Below are 16,676 nucleotides of genomic sequence, written 5' to 3' on the forward strand. Positions count from 1 at the left end.
CCTCCATTTTGAGCTCAGAGAGCTATCCAGGCATGGTAGACTGCAACCTTAGGAGCAGGATCCTCTAACACTGGCCCTGGGGAGTTTCCTAGGTTCCCAGAACACTCAGGTTGATTAGGCCTTATGTCCAGTTAGAGGGTTGTTGGTTACTGCTAATGTGGGCACGCCACTGTTGCACTCTTAGGGATATTGTGCCATGTTGATGGTTGTTTTAGTTTATAGATGTCTTAGCTGGGTAGGACTATTGGTTGATTCTCTCTTTTTGGTAACTTCTGGTATCATGAAAGCTAGTTTTTAATGGAAGAAGCTTTCTGGTTAGATCCAGCTCAGGTCCTCTGGGTCTTGTGTCTAAAGTGTGTGTGTGGTATGTTAGCAATGGGGATTTGCCTTCCCTCTGCAGGATTAGGTGAGAGTCAACCAAGAGCAAAAGCAATAGTCTGAAATGTTTTGTGAGTCTCTTGGACAACTTTGATCAACAAAAGGGGACTTTGGTATGTCTGGTATTGGGGTTTTTGTTAGTTTATGGTACTTTGGGGGAGCATTGTCTGCCCAAATAGGAAAATGTCATTTCAACTATATATGTATATCCAGACTTATATGTATCATATCTAATTTGGGTGACTCTATAATTATATCTTATGACTTTCAGATATTCTAACTGTTGTTTTATTCTCTTTCCTCCTTCTGCTGTACTTATCTCCCAGTCCCTAATTAAAGTCCCCTCAATTTTCCTATTTCCTTGTTCCTATCACTTGTATTTTGCCATTACCCTCTCTAGAACTTCTTCTCTGGCCCCATGGTCCTTTTATACTTTCCTATTTTCTATTGTTACTTCATATTGTGTACTCACATCTGAGGATTTGGAGTTAGGAAGCACAGAGGAAAGAGAACATGGAATATTTGTCTTTCTGGATCTGTGTCACTTTACTCAATGTCATCTTTTCTAGTTTCATCTATTTACCTGAAAATTTTATGACTTTCTTTTCTCTACAGCTGAATAGTATGATATATAAACACTTGCACTACTCATTTGTTGGTTGAAGGACATTTAGGTTGTTTCTAGTGCAGAGATGAACATGGCTGAGCAAGTACCTGTGAAATAGGATGCTGAGTCCTTTGTCTATATGCTGAGGAGTGGTATAACTGAGTGATATGGTAGATTTATTTTTAACTTTTGAGGAGAAAATACCATTGAATAATTCTTGGCTTTTATATTTTTGACCTGAAAAATTATGTGTTCACCTCCTTTGTCATTAATGTGGGTTTTCTTCATGCATACATAATCTGATTTTCTGCCAATGGAATTATAATTTTTTACTATAACTCTATTATACCTTTTATATATGTTATATGTCAAGTTTCCTGTTTGTTTTCTCTTTAACATTGATTTTTATTTATTTTTCATTTGTGTGTGTCTGTGTGTGTGTGTGGTGAGAATGTATTCTTTCTACATTTGATCAAAACTATTTTATGGTCTTAATTAGCACTGGAAAATTTCTCTACAAATACCTTGAATAGTTTTTATTGCTAAACTCTTACAATTTTATAGTATTTTGTTTTATTTGTGAATGCTATTTTGATAACTATTATAATTTCTTGTTATTATTGATGTAATATGTGAGTGATTTTATACTGTATTTATCTTTCTAGTTTTCTGAACTTTGTTATTTTATTTTATTTTATTTTATTTATTTATTTTTTTTTCAAAAGGAGCTCTGGCAAAGTTTTATTAAAGGAAAACTTTCTTGTTTACTTTTCACCAGTCTGTTCTGGCATGCTTCTAATAATATCAGAATCACCTGGGTCAATGATAGCCAGTGTGCATACTCTGTAGTATTTTCCACACGCTGTGCCCAGTTCAATATTATTGCCACTGTAGTGATGGACCCCAGTTTTAGCCAACATGGCATAGTACTCTATTTCAGATTTCCTCAAAGCTGGACAGTTGTTGGCAAGGATAACCAACTTCGCTTTGCCTTGTCTGATCATCTTCAGAGTCTGTTTGTAGCCCAGCACGTACTTCCCACTTTTCATAACAAGTTGGAGCCTAGAGTTGATCGACTCCAGAGACTTTTTCGTCTTCTTTGCGGCCACTATCTTCCTGCCTTAGGTGTGGGACAACCCCCAACCAACACCAGCCGCCAAGATGGCCAGGGAGCGAGAAAGCTTGTTATTTTAAATATAACATTTTATTGATCTCATTGGTTTGCCTAGGCAGATCAGATAATCTGTAAGTATTGTTTAATGTCTTTACTTCTAATTCTTTTTTTTTTAATTTTAATTTTAATTTTTACTTCTAATTCTTTATTGTTGCGATAGCCCTAGGTTAATTATATTTGTTGTTAATTCTGTTCTCCTGTGAGGGGTTGGGGACAAGGAATGAGTCAGCACTCAGGTGATTTCTTGTAAACCTGCTTCCCACCTTAATTTGTAAAATAAAGGAGAGCTGATGATTGGGCAGATAAAGGGAAGGTGGAGTGGAAGGTTTGGGGAGAGAAGGAGAAAATGGGAGAGAAAGAGGACACAGAAGAGGAGAAAGAAGAAATGCAGAGCAGAAGCACATGACCTGGAGAAACGGCAAGTTCTAATGGGTCTCATAGATATGGAAGATGGTAGTGTAGCGGTAGCTCTGCCCAATCTAGGTGCACAGCATGTATTCATATTAACTGAGTTGTGTTTTCATTGCCGGGGCATATTTGGTTTGGAGATTTACTGCAATACTTTACTGTAGCATCAAAGCTAGCCTGGCCTACAAAGCAGGCTCCAGGCTAGCCCAGACTACATAATAAGACCCTGTCTCTTAAAAAAGAAGTTATATGATATCAGCATATCTTACTACTGAAAATATTACTTTTTTGTATTTTTTTGTATTTGTATTTTTTGTATAAAATATTATTTTATTTATTTACATTTCAAATGTTATCCCTATTCCTGGTTTCCCCTCCGCAAACCCCCTTTCACATTCCCCCTCCTATTTGCCTCTATGGGGTTGCTTCCCTACCTCACCCACCCACTCCTGCCTCCCCACCCTTGAATTCCCCTACACTGGGGCATTGAGCCTCCATAGGACCAAGGGCCTCCCCTCTCACTGATGCCAGATAAGGCAATCCTCTGCTATGTATGCAGCTGGAGCTATGGATCACTCCATGTGTATTCTTTGGTTGATGGTTTGAATACTTCTGTTCTCTACAGTATTGCCCCAAATCTCATGAATATTATAGAATGTCCCTCAACGAGGTTTGTCTATAGTTCCTAAGTCTCTGACAGGTCCTTCTCAATACATAGTATAAGAAGTTATATGATGTTGGTAGTGATGGCACCACCTTTAATCCAAACACTTGGGAGGCAGAAGCAGGTGGTTCCTTCATTGTAAAACTCATCCTTTATACTTTGTATTCTCTTTCTATGACAAGTAAGTATGAGTCAGGTGTGATGTCCACCTGACTCATACAGCACCTAAAAGATAGGACAATCTGAAAATTAAGGAGAGCATGGGCTACATTTTGTCCTAAACAAAAGGAAGTCCCTAGGATCTGAGACTTTACAACTAATGAAAAATGAAGGTTCTGTTCTAGAAATTGAAATGTCATATGTTAAAACTACCACAGTAACAGTAATTAATGAATTTTAATATTATACTTTAAGACTATTCAAATATACTGTTTCTACTAATTTTAGCTTTAATCAGAGAATCTTTGCATTGGCATTTATTATTATGGTGTTCACATGATGGTTTTCCTATTTCCTCCCACATTTAGTTAGAATTCTTTGGCAAGGAAAAATATTTTCCTTCTCTCTCTCTCTCTCTTTCTTCCTTCCTTTCTCTCTCTCTCTCTCTTTCTTTCTTTCTTTCTTTCTTTCTTTCTTTCTTTCTTTCTTTCTTTCTTCATGCATTCAGTCATTTTCCTTCCTTTTCTTCTTTATTTTTTTACAGTAGTATGTATTGGTATGCATTTAATTTTTCCAATAGACATTAATATAATTTATTATTTATTTTGTATATTATCAATTATCAGCCATTGAGAGCTAATGTCATACTGCTGTTTTTAATAATTATATATATATATATATATATATATATATATATATATATATATACACACATACGTGTGTGTGTGTATGTATTTTCCTGCATTTATATCTCTGTGACAGTGTCAGATAACCTAGATCTATAGTTACAGACAGTTGTGAGCTGCCATGTGGCTGCTGGGAATTGAATCTGGGTACTCTGGAAGAGCCTCCAGTGCTCTTACCCTCTGAACCATCTCTTCAGGTCCCCAGGCTGTCTTTTATGTATCCACATCTCTGTACAATTTTTAATCTGCTTGCTCATTAGATTTTATGAGTATACTAAAATTTCCAAACAGTTTGTTAGCTTAGGTTTTTCCATGACAGCTCATAGGCAGTGACTTCATCTAGCTTCAAGCTCTGTGTGTTTCCATTTGCACACACATTTACGCAGTATCCATGAATATTTTGGCCACACATTTTTATACTTTCTTTCTCTCTTAAGATAGATTTTTTGACACATTACTACTTTGAACTCTTTAGTGACTTTCATACCCTCTGACAAAATTGTAAACTCCTGACAGTTTGCAAAGCATTTGTGGAAGTGGCCTTAGACAGTTTCTCCAGCCTCACCTGAGACCATCTAGCAAGGGCTTCCCTGAGTTCCACCATTCAAAATGACTTGTCTCCTTTGCTCTGTGCCCAAAGACTTCAGATCCAACATACCACCCAACTACAGATTCTCCTTAATATCTTTTGCATCACTCATGTCTTTCTACCCTGCTCCCCTTGGCCATCTTTCTCTCCTCTTTAAACTAGGAATGAATAGAACTCTCTTTTGAGTGTTTATCTCATTTTCAAATACTATATCAACATTAACAAGCATATTCAGGAAGTTAATTTTTTAATGCGACATATACATTTACTTGAAGACCTAAGGGGAAATGTCCCAGATACACTTCAAAAGCAGAGTTGTAGCACTACACATGTGGCTTGCTCAGTGCCCATGTGATGCAAAAAATCCTTAATAAAATACTTGGAATCCAAATTTAAGAGTACATAAAAGATCTGCCCCTGATCAATTTGGCTTCAACATATATAAATTAATCAGTATCATCCATCACATAGAAGTAAAATCAGCCTAGTTGTCCATCAACTGATGAATGAATAATGAAAATGTGGTACATAGATAGTGGAAGACATCAGTCATGAAAAATGGAGAAGAAGAAGAATGGGGGTAGAAGTGTCTAAATAGAAAAGGTGGTGGGAAGATAGTGAAGAGGAGTAGAAAGGAGGGGGCAATAAAAACTAAGGATATGTGAAAAATCCATATGGAAACCTAGTATTTAATAAGCTTATTAAAAATCAATCTAAAGATAATGTGAATGGAGATACTTATCAAGAAGGGATAATAGGCTATTGAATAAAAACGCCAGTGCCATGTGGGGGTGGCTCTCTATGAGTTTGGTCTAGGAATTCCCAAAGCTGCCCTCCCCCAAATACCCAATATATAGGCTATTGCCATTGCTCTTGGTTGCTCACCAGAACTTGATGGTAAGACCCTGCTGTTGAAGACACTACAGATGTTGGTCACAGATCATAGAGGAATCAACCTGTGGAGATGAACTGGAAACTTCCTCCATGCCAACTAATCTTCATGGTCACAGAAGATGCTGTGCAGGTGTTAGGAGGGAAAAGACCATCAACAGTCTTAGTCAGCTGCTCTACAATAATGACCTGCTAGATATGATATACCCTTTAGTGCAACAGTGACATGACTATTATGAGAGTAACTTAACCATTTTCTGATTGGATTTGACTTCCACTTTAAAGGAAAGAACTTGTGCCTAGTTATGTAAACCCAGAGATTCAGGTCAAAAGTATGAGGTCAATGCCTCATAAATACACATACTTATATGATGAAGGAAAATATTCACAATTGGCTGAATTTTGTAAAGTGTACATGATCATAATTTTTGCTTGGAAGGCAAGATGCTCAAATATACAATTATATCCTGATTCATAGGCTATAACAAATGCTTTGTATATATGATCAGGAACTTGGAAGGACTATGATTGGGAAATTAGTGAGAAAGATATTTATGACAGAAATATGTAGCTAGATCTCTCAAAATGGAAAAGCTGTGAACATACACGTGTCCTTCATAAATACACGAAGCTGACCTCAAGCAAAGGAAGAGTTCAGTAATCAAATAGATATGATACCCCATCTGTGGATTTCTGCATGGACTTCTACACACCAAGGCTGACCTAATATGGTAGTTTGAATGAGAAACATCTCCCTAGGATCAGAGTATTTAAATTATTGGCCCCCAGTTGGTGACACCATTTAGAGAGGTTTAGGAGGTGTAGACTTGCTGAAGGAAGTAGGCTATGGAGAGAGTAGGCTTTGAGAATTCACAGCCTTGCCCTACTCCCAAGTTTCGGTCTCAGAGTCATGTTTGCTGTTGAGAACGTGATCTCTCAGCTTTCTCCTGTTGCTGTTTGCTGCCCTGCTTTCCCTGCCATGATGGACCCTTCTCCTTCTAGAACCATAAGCCAAAATCAACTCTTTCTTACATAAGGAACTTTTGGTCATGAAATTTTATCATATCAACAGAAAAAAAAAAAAAACTAACACACCTGGACACTGCTGCTGCTGAGTGCCAATGCTGTCTATTTCAGAAAATAACACTGAGCCCCCAATGTGCCATCATCCCCTCAGGTGACCAGCCTGTGATTTTGTGGAAAGTTGGCTATATTGGGCACTTACATTATGGAAAGTTCAGTGCTCTATCATTATGGCAATATATATTTATTCCAGATACAATTTTTCCTGTCTTACGTGCAATTATGTCAAAACTACCATCCATGGACCTACAGAGTCCCTTATTGACAATCATAGTATCTCAGAGAGCATTGTTTCAGACAATTAACTTAATTCACAGTAAAAGTAGCACAGCAGTAGGACTGATGTTCATGGAATTCGGTCTAACCATGTTCTCCATCATACCAAAGTAGTTAGCTTTATAATGTGCCAGCATTACTTTTACTAAAAATTAAAATATAATTATAGCATTTGCCCACTTCCCTTCCTTCCTGCAACCTCTCCCAGAAACCCGTACTCCTCCTCAAATTCATGGTCACCTAATTATTATTGTTATACGTGTATATGCATTCCTAAATATATAAATGCAACCTGCTGAAGTACATTTAGTGATATATATATATATATATATATATTCACACACACACGTGTGTGTGTGTGTGTGTGATTTCAGGGCTGACCATCAGTATTGAATAATTATTTAGGTGGCTCCTTTTAGGGGAAGACTAATTCTTCCTCTCTCAGCAGTCTTTAATTGTCTGTACATCTTCACCTAGGGTTACATGTCCCATGAGGTTTCTCCTGTCCACCTAAGCCTGTCCACTGCTATTGACATTGTTCAGGTCTTGTTTCTAGCCACATTGTTAATGTTTAATGGATGTGGCTTCCCTGTCTTTTCTAAGAGACACAATCTCTGTTCCTCTGGCTCTTAAACTCCTTCCACTGACTCTCCATCAATGTTCCCCAAGAGTCTTTTTTTTTAAAGATTTATTTATTATTATATGTAAGTACACTGTAGCTGTCTTCAGACACCCCAGAAGAGGGCGCCAGATCTCATTACGGATGGTTGTGAGCCATCATGTGGTTGCTGGGAATTGAACTCAGGACCTTTGGAAGAGCAGTCAGTGCTCTTAACCACTGGGCCATCTCTCCAGCCCCTTCCCAAGAGGCTTATATGCAAAGGTTATGCTGTAGATTTATAAGTTCAAGCTGGGCACCCCCATATCAGCAGTTCTCTGCATTTTGGTCAGCTGTAGATTTCTGTAATGGTCTCTCTCTGCTATAAAGAGAAGTATTTGTGGTAAGGAGTCGGAGCTACAGTTATCTGTGGGTATGAGGATAAATGTTTAGGTGGCAGTTAGAAATTATGCTATTTGGTAACATGTTGATAATAGGTTCTCCTCAAGGATTCATGACCTCACTAAGTCCCAAGGAAATAGCTGGGTTTACAGTATCAGGCACAATTTCACTCTTATCGAGTGGGCCTTGTGTCCAACTAAATATCTGGTGATTACTGCCAAGATATGAGTATCATTATTATACCCCAAGCAATATCTTGCCATGATGGTCATTGTTGTGCTTCATTGGCATAGCAGTTGTATAGTACTATTGATTGTTTCCCTCACTTGAAAACTTGCATAGCACCTTTTGGATACTATGAAAGCTGATATTTAGGAAGGAGGCTTTAGGTCAAATCCAACTTGAATATTCTGAATCCCGTATCTAAACTGCAGGGTATCTTCATCAGAAGGGTCTTACCTTCAATCTCTGGTAAGCAACTTAGGGTAACAACAGCAACAATAGCTTATGTTGTTTTGGGAGTCTCTTGAACTCCCCTGACAAACAACTCTTATCATGCCTAGTACTGGGGATTTTCTTAGCTTGTCCATAGCTCCTTGGGAGAAGTATTGTCAGGCCAAGTGGCATAACTTCACTTAAACAATATGTGCATATGTATACACATACATTTTTATGCATTATAGGTACTTTTAATAAATAAAATATTATGATCTTATGTATTCTTCAAATATCCTTAGTGTTACATATTTTCTCCTTCTCTCCCTACTTTTATGTATTTCCTTCCTTCCCCTATTCCCAATTAAAACTCTTTGCAACATTTTCCCCATTTCACTCATATCTCGTTCCCCCTCTAGTGTTCTTGAAGAATGACCTTTTTAAAGACACAGTTATAGCACAAACTGAGTGACAATAACCTGGAATGTTAGGGTCAGTATATTTCACTAGTTCTCCTGTAGCCAGGAGATAACAATAGAATGGCTCCACCTACCATAACCCCTGTTGGGCCACTAGCAAAAAATGTTTGCATTCTGTTCCTATGATGTTATGCTCTGCTGGCCTGTAAGTCTTGGTTCGAGAAAGGAAAGCACTTCTGCCAGAAACCCCAAGAAGCATCCCTTTGTGCTGCAAGCTAAGATTTCTCCCTGACCACATTAGACTTCTGGTGCACATAAGCCAACCAATAGGCTAAGAAAGGAATAATAACTTTAGAAGAGGTTATTGATCCTTATTGCTAAAGATAAGTAAGTCCACTTCTCCAGAATGGAGATAAGGATGAGTATGTCTGGAGTGTAGAAGATCCTTTAGGGTGTCTATTGATATTACAGTGTTCTATGGTTAAGGTCAGTAGGAAACTACAACAATCCAGACAAGACGATAAATGGCCTAGACACTTTAGGAATGAAGGTGTGAGTAACCCCTCTAATTTAAGAATCAAGACTTGCTGAGTTACTTTCTGAGTGTATATCACTTCTTGATCTTCTGGCTAAAAACAGATAAAGAATATGTTTGTGCATATTTGCACACATAACATATATACATACACATATGTATATAGTAGATATTTGTGCTTCTCTTATATTCCATTATCAATTAGCACACCAATTGAGAGTGTCAGTAGTTAAATATTGATAAAGATATAGTATTTTGAAGTTGTAGAATATTAAAATCCTTTAGCATTTCTCAAATAACTTTATCATCTGCTCTGGGGAAAGAATACTATATACTCATTTGCATATGGGAAAGTTAAGTCACTTTAGAAAGAGTTATGATCTTGCTATTGTCTTCATTTGAAAGTTAAGGATAGCACAAAATGTGATTGGATGACAAGTTTAGGAGGAGTGGACTTGAGGCCATAAATCTTGGTTGTCATCTTGATTGGATCTGAAATCAATTGAAAGCATTACCTTTGGGTGAGTCTAGGAGGGTATTTCCTGAAAGGGTTAACTGAAAAAGAAGACTCTCCCTCAGAGTGGGCAACATCTTCATGAAATGGCCCAGACATAAAAACATCTGAGTGCCTTCTCTCTGGTGACTGTACCTAACTCTGCTGCCATCAACCATTCTCTACTTATCTCAGAATCCAGGTTCTTTGGATTCTGTTCAGTGTGGACCCAATACAGGAGCTCTTCAGGAATCTTCCAGGCTTTTTTTTTTTTTTTTTTTTTATTACGTATTTTCTTCAATGACATTTCCAATGCTATCCCAAAAGTCCCCCATACACTCCCCCCCACTTCCCTACCCACCCATTCTCATTTTTTGGCCCTGGCGTTCCCCTGTACTGGGGCATATAAAGTTTGTGTGTCCGATGGGCCTCTCTTTCCAGTGATGGCCAACTAGGCCATCTTTTGATACATATGCAGCTAGAGTCAAGAGCTCCGGGGTACTGGTTAGTTCATAATGTTGCACCTACAGGGTTGCAGATCTCTTTAGCTCCTTGGAACTTTCTCTATCTCCTCCATTGGGGGCCCTGTGATCCATCCAATAGCTGACTGTGAGCATCCACTTATGTGTTTGCTAGGCCCCTGCCTAGTCTCACAAGAGACAGCTATATCTGGGTCCTTTCAGCAAAATCTTGCTAGTGTATGCAGTGGTGTCAGCGTTTGGAAGCTGATTATGGGGTGGATCCCTAGATAAGGCAGTCTCTAGATGGTCCATCCTTTTGTCGCAGCTCCAAACTTTGTCTCTGTAACTCCTTCCATGGGTGTTTTGTTCCCAATTTTAAGAAGGGGCACAGTGTCCACACTTTGGTCTTCATTCTTCTAGAGTTTCATGCATTTGGCAAATTGTATCTTATATCTTGGGTATACTCTTCCAGGCTTTCAGAATAAGATTGGTACTTTCAGGACATCCAGCTTTATGGACCAAACAGCTACCAGATTTTTAGCTCCTCCAGCATGCTGGTGGCTTGGGCTAGGCTGCCCAGCCCCTATTGGTTGTAAGCCATTCTGGTAACACACAAGAAAGAATGTAAATTGTAAACAGTTACAATGTAACCCCTTTTAATAGAAGGTACACATTCAGTTCTGTTGCACTTGGGAACTCAGTCTAATATATACTACCCAACACTTCACTAAACTGTACTCTAAACCTGTCTGTGCAACAGAATCGCCAGAGACCTTCTAGGGCCCAAGTTCTAGGAATTTTGAATCCAAATTTTAGGGATGGAAATTAATCATTTCTCTTCCAGTAAGCTTTACTCATGATTTTACTACATATCCCATGTAGAGAACAAAATTTATGATGTGCACAAATGCCACCTCCTCTGTGGATTCTTTTTTATTTTCATTACTGAAGATTGCACATGATAGACAAATGCTTTATGTTAAACTACATCTCCCAGATCCTCTGAATTCATACCAGATTCCTAGAGATGTAAATCTGGTCTCTTTCCCTATGATTAAAGGACATTTTGTCCTCACTCTCTCATTGTTTATAACATGCTGTTCTGTAATCCCTCCTTTTATGTACTTCTCTCCCAATCTACCATTCATTCCTTGAGGACTCTGACTGTATCTTTAATTCCAGAATCCCTGTGTCCTAAAGGAACATATGCTACATACTTCTTAACTGACTGATGAGTAAATTATTTTAGGAGCCAAGAACATATCAAGTCTGTGGAGACAGAGTTCTTGGAATTAAATGTCCTCACTTACCAGGCAGTGAGTGCCTCATTTGTTTTTAACATCACTGGTTTATAAGTATCTCAAACTTAACATAGTCAAAAAGAGGACCCAAGACATTTCTCCAGGAACTATATCCCTTTTTTGCCTTTTCCATCTGTTTATGTGACAGTTTCACAAGCCAATTTGACAGTTTCACATTCTCATTGCTTTAATCAAATTTAGTCTACTAGTATAATCCATTTTCCTTTATTTAATCTATCTCTATTTATCTGATGTTCTCACTGAAATCACTGCTTCTATTAGGATCCAGACTCTCTTACCAACATGCCTAATGTAGAAAGAGAAGTTGAGGACGCACTTGTCAAATACTTTTTGTTTTCATGGACAACCACAATTATGCAATGTGGAGAGAGACAGATTTTGGAGCACTCAATCCTAAAGAGGATATCTTTATAAATTGTTCCCCTCAAATCTCGGGGATCTATGCCAAAGATGAGGCACAAAAGTCTTAAGAGCCAGTTGTGATTAATAACTCCAAGGAAATAGTGTCCTTCAGACACAACAGGTCATATGCATCTTTGAACTCACTGAGACTGTGACAGTATGCACAATAAATCCTGTTCCCACATCTAACCTAGAAGCTATCTGCAGATTAGTACACGCTTGCAACGGAAAATTTAAGTCTTTGAGTGGAATCTCACTGGGTATATTAATCACACTTAGAGTAAGAATACTAGCTCAGGAATAGTTGTGCAGCACAAAATGAACTCAATAGAGTTTTGATAGACTTTTTTTGGTCTCATTTTTGCTTTTCGTAGGCAGACTTTTTGGTACCGTTGCTCTTTTGCTTGTGCATTTGGTTTTCATTTTGGTAGTTTTATGAATGTGTGTTTCTTCTTTCTTAAAAAATTAATTGGTGTACCTTTCCTGTTAGGGGAGAGCTTGCCTCCAGGAAGTGTCGGACCCCGGGACTTGGGTGAGATCGCCATTTCTCTCCAATGACTCTCTAAGGCAGGACTACTTGGGAGCACACAGGCTACAGAAGCAGCAGCTAGGACAGGTCCTATGGTCCTACACCTGCACCCAGGAGGTGGGGCTGTTCTGCACCCCTCTGTGTACTGGTCTTGCCAGGGGAGAGATTGCCTCCAGAGAGTGCTGACACAGACTAACAGACTCACAGGAGGAACAAGCTCCATTCAGTGACAGCAAGAACATCTGACAACAGAGATTACCAGATGGCAAAAGGCAAATGTGAGAATCTTACCAACAGAAACCAAGACTACTTGGCATCACCAGAACCCAGTACTCCCATTACAGTGATAGTGCAACACACCAGAAAAGCAAGATGTGGATTTGAAATCATATCTCATGATGTTGGTAGAGGATTTTAAGGACATAAATAACTCCCTTAAAGAAATGCAGGAGAACACAGGTAAACAGCTAGAAGCCCTTAAGAGAAACATAGAAATCCCTTAAAGAATTACAGAAAAATAGAGTCAAACAGGCAAAGGAATTGAACAAAACTATCCAGGATCGAATAATGGAAGTAGAAACAAAGAAATCACAAAAAGAGACAACTCTGAGATAGAAATCCTAGGAAAGAAATCAGGAGCCATAGATGCAAGCATCGCCAACAGAATACAAGAGGTGGAAGAGAGAATCTCAGGTGCAGAAGATTCCATAGAAAGCATTGACACAACAGTAAAAGAAAATGCAAAATGCAAAAAGCTCCTAACTCAAAATATCCAGGAAATCCAGGACACAATGAGAAGACCAACCTAAGGATAATAGATATAGAGGAGAGCAAAGATTCCCAACTTAAAGAGCCAGTAAAATCTTCAACAAAATTATAGAAGAAAACCTCCCTAACCTAAAAAAAGAGATGCCCATGAATATACAAGAAGCCTACAGAACTCCAAATAGTTTGGACCAGAAAAGAAATTCCTCTCATCACATAATAATCAAAACACCAAATGCACAAAACACAGAAAGAATATTAAAAGCAGTAGGGGAAAAGGTCAAGTAACATATAAAGGCACACCTATTAGAATTACACCAGACTTCTCACCAAAGATTATGAAAGCCAGAAGATCCTAGAAAGATGTTATAGAGACCCCAAGAGAACACAAATACCAGCCCAGGCTACTATACCCAGCAAAACTCTCAATTATCATAGCAAAACTCTCAGTTACCATAGATGGAGAAACCAAAGTATTCCATGACAACACCAAATTTATACAATATCTTTCCATGAATCCAGCCCTTCAAAGGATAATATAGGGAAAACTCCAGCACAAGAAGGGAAACTAAGTCCTAGAAAAACCAAGAAAGTAATCTTTCAACAAATCTAAAAGAAGAAAGCCACATGAACAGAATCCCAACTCAAACAACAAAAATAACAGTTACTGTTCCTTAATATCTCTTAATATCAATCGACTAAATTCCCTAATAAAAAGACATGGACTAACAGACTGATTATGTAAACAGGACCCAACATTTTGCTGCATACAGGAAACCCATTTTGCTACATACAGGAAAGTTTCTGTCAGGGACAAAGATAGACACTTCTTTAGAGTAAAAGGCTAGAAAACAATTTCCCAAGCAAATGTTCCCAAGAAACAAGCTGAAGTACCCATTCTAATATCAAATATAATTGACTTTCAACCAAACTTACCAAAAAAGACAAGGGACACTTCATACTCATCAAAGTTAAAATCTACCAAATGAATTCTCAATGCTGAACATCTGTGCTCCAAATGCAAGGGCATCCACATTCATAAAAGAAAGTGTACTAATGTAATTGAGGAAAATACGTAATAAAAAAAAAGAAACTATAGTAAAGCTCAAAGCACACATTGCACTCCACACAATAATAGTGGGAGACTTCAACACCCCACTCTCATCAATGGACAGATCATGGAAACACAAACTGAACAGAGACACAATGAAACCAATAGAAGTTATGAACCACGTGGATTTAACAGATATCTATAGAATATTTTATCCTAAAACAAAACGATATAACTTGTTCTCAGCACCTCATGGTACCTTCTTCAAAATTGACCATATAATTGGTCACAAAACAGGCCTCCACAGATACAAGAAGATTGAAATAATCCCATGCATCCTATCTGATGACCACGGACTAAGGCCAATCTTCGATAACAACATAAATAATAGAAAGCCCACATACATGTAGAAGCTAAATAACACTCTACTCAATGATAACTTTGTCAAGAAAGAAATAAAGAAAGAAATTAAAGACTTTTTAGAGTTTAATGAAAATGAATCCACAGCAAACCCAAACTTATGGGACACAATAGAAGCAGTCCTAAGAGGAAAACTCATAGATCTGAGTGCCTTCTAAAAGGAACTGGAGAAAACATACACTAACAGCTTGAGAGCACACCTGAGAACTCTAGAACAAAAAGGAGGAAATTCATTCAAGAGGAGTTGACAGCAGGAAATAATCAAACTTAGAGCTGAAAGCAACCAATTGGAAACAAACAAACAAAAAACTATACAAAGAATCAAGGAAACCAGGTGTTGGTTCTTTGAGAAAATCAACAAAATAGATAAAACCATAGCCAGACTAACTAGAGGGCAGAGGGACAGTATTCTAATTAACAAAATCAGAAATAAAAAGGGAGACATAAGAACAGAATCTGAGGAAATCCAAAAAATCATCAGATCTTTCTACAAAAGGCTATAATACTCAACAAAATTGGAAAAACCTGGATGAAATGCACAATTATCTAGACAGATACAAGGTACCAAAGTTAAATCAGGATCAGATTAATGATCCAAACAGTCCCATAACCCCTAAAGAAATAGAAACAGTCACAAGGAGTCTCCCAAGCAAAAATTGTCTAGGACTAGATGGGTTTAGTGCAGAGTTCTACTAGACCTTCTAAGAAGACCTAATACAAATACTCCTCAAAATATTCCACAAAATAGAAACAGAAGGTACTTTACCCAATTCGTTCTATGAAGCCACACTGATACCTAACCACACAAAGACCCAACAAAGAAAGAGAACTTCAGACCAATTTCCCTTATTAATATCGATGCAAAAAATACTCAATAAAATTCTTGCAAACCTAATACAAGAATACATCAAAACGACCATCCATCTTGATCAAGGAGGCTTCATCTCAGTCATGTAGGGATCATTCAACATATGAAATCCATCAATGTAATCCACTATATAAACAAACCCAAAGACAAAAACCACACGATCATCTCATTATATGCTGAGAAAGCATTTGACAAAATCCAACACCCCTTCATGATAAAATTCTTGGAAAGATCAGAAATTCAAGGCCCATAACTAAACATAGTAAAATCAATATACAGCAAATCAGTAGCCAACATCAAACTAAATGAGAAACTTAAAGCAATCCTACTAAAATCAGGGACTATACAAGGCTGCCCACACTCTCCCTGCCTATTCAATATACTACTTAAAGTTCTAGCCAGAGCAATTAGACAACAAAAGGAGATCAAGGGGATACAAAATGGAAAGAAAGAAGTCAACATATTATTTGCAAATGATGTGATCGTATATATAAGTGACCCCCAAAATTCTACTAGAGAACTCCTAAACCTAATAAACAACTTCAGAGATTTAGCTGGATAACTGAAACAAATAAGTGGCCTTTCTCTACACAAAGGATAGACTGAGAAAGAAATTAGGGAAACAACACCCTTCACAATAGTCACAAATAGTATAAAATACCTTGGTGTGACTCTCACTAAGCAAGTGAAAGATCTGTATGAGAAGAACTTCAAGTTTCTGAAGAAAGAAATCGAAGACGTTCTCAGAAGATGGAAAGAACTCCCATGCTCAAGAATTGGCTGGATTAACATAGTAAAAATGGCCATCTTGCTGAAAGCATTCTACAGATTCAATGCAATCCCCATCAAAATTCCAACTCAATTCTTCACTGAGTTAGAAAGGGCAATTTCAAATTCATGTGGAATAACAAAAAGCCCAGGATAGTTAAAACTATTCTTAACAATAAAAGAACCTCTGGGGGACTCACCATGCCTGACTTCAAGCTGTACTACAGAGCGATTGTGATTTAAAAAAAAAACCAAAAACGACAACAAAAACAAACAAAAACCTGCATGGTCCT

At 37.8% G+C, this 16,676-nt stretch overlaps 1 long non-coding RNA gene and 1 pseudogene across 2 annotated transcripts in view; both read right to left on the reverse strand.

Annotated features, from left to right (window-relative positions):
* Positions 1,696-2,166, reverse strand: Rpl30-ps9 (ribosomal protein L30, pseudogene 9; annotated as a pseudogene).
* Gm50594 overlaps positions 10,066-16,676 on the reverse strand; it is a 52,545-nt gene continuing 45,934 nt past the window's right edge. For both annotated transcript variants that reach the window (XR_001782838.2, XR_001782837.2), the window contains one exon: positions 10,066-10,860. This is a non-coding gene — a long non-coding RNA (predicted gene, 50594). The remainder of the gene's footprint in view (positions 10,861-16,676) is intronic.

The sequence above is a fragment of the Mus musculus genome, chromosome X (genome assembly GCF_000001635.26).
Source record: "Mus musculus strain C57BL/6J chromosome X, GRCm38.p6 C57BL/6J".
Classification (NCBI taxonomy): Eukaryota; Metazoa; Chordata; class Mammalia; order Rodentia; family Muridae; genus Mus; species Mus musculus.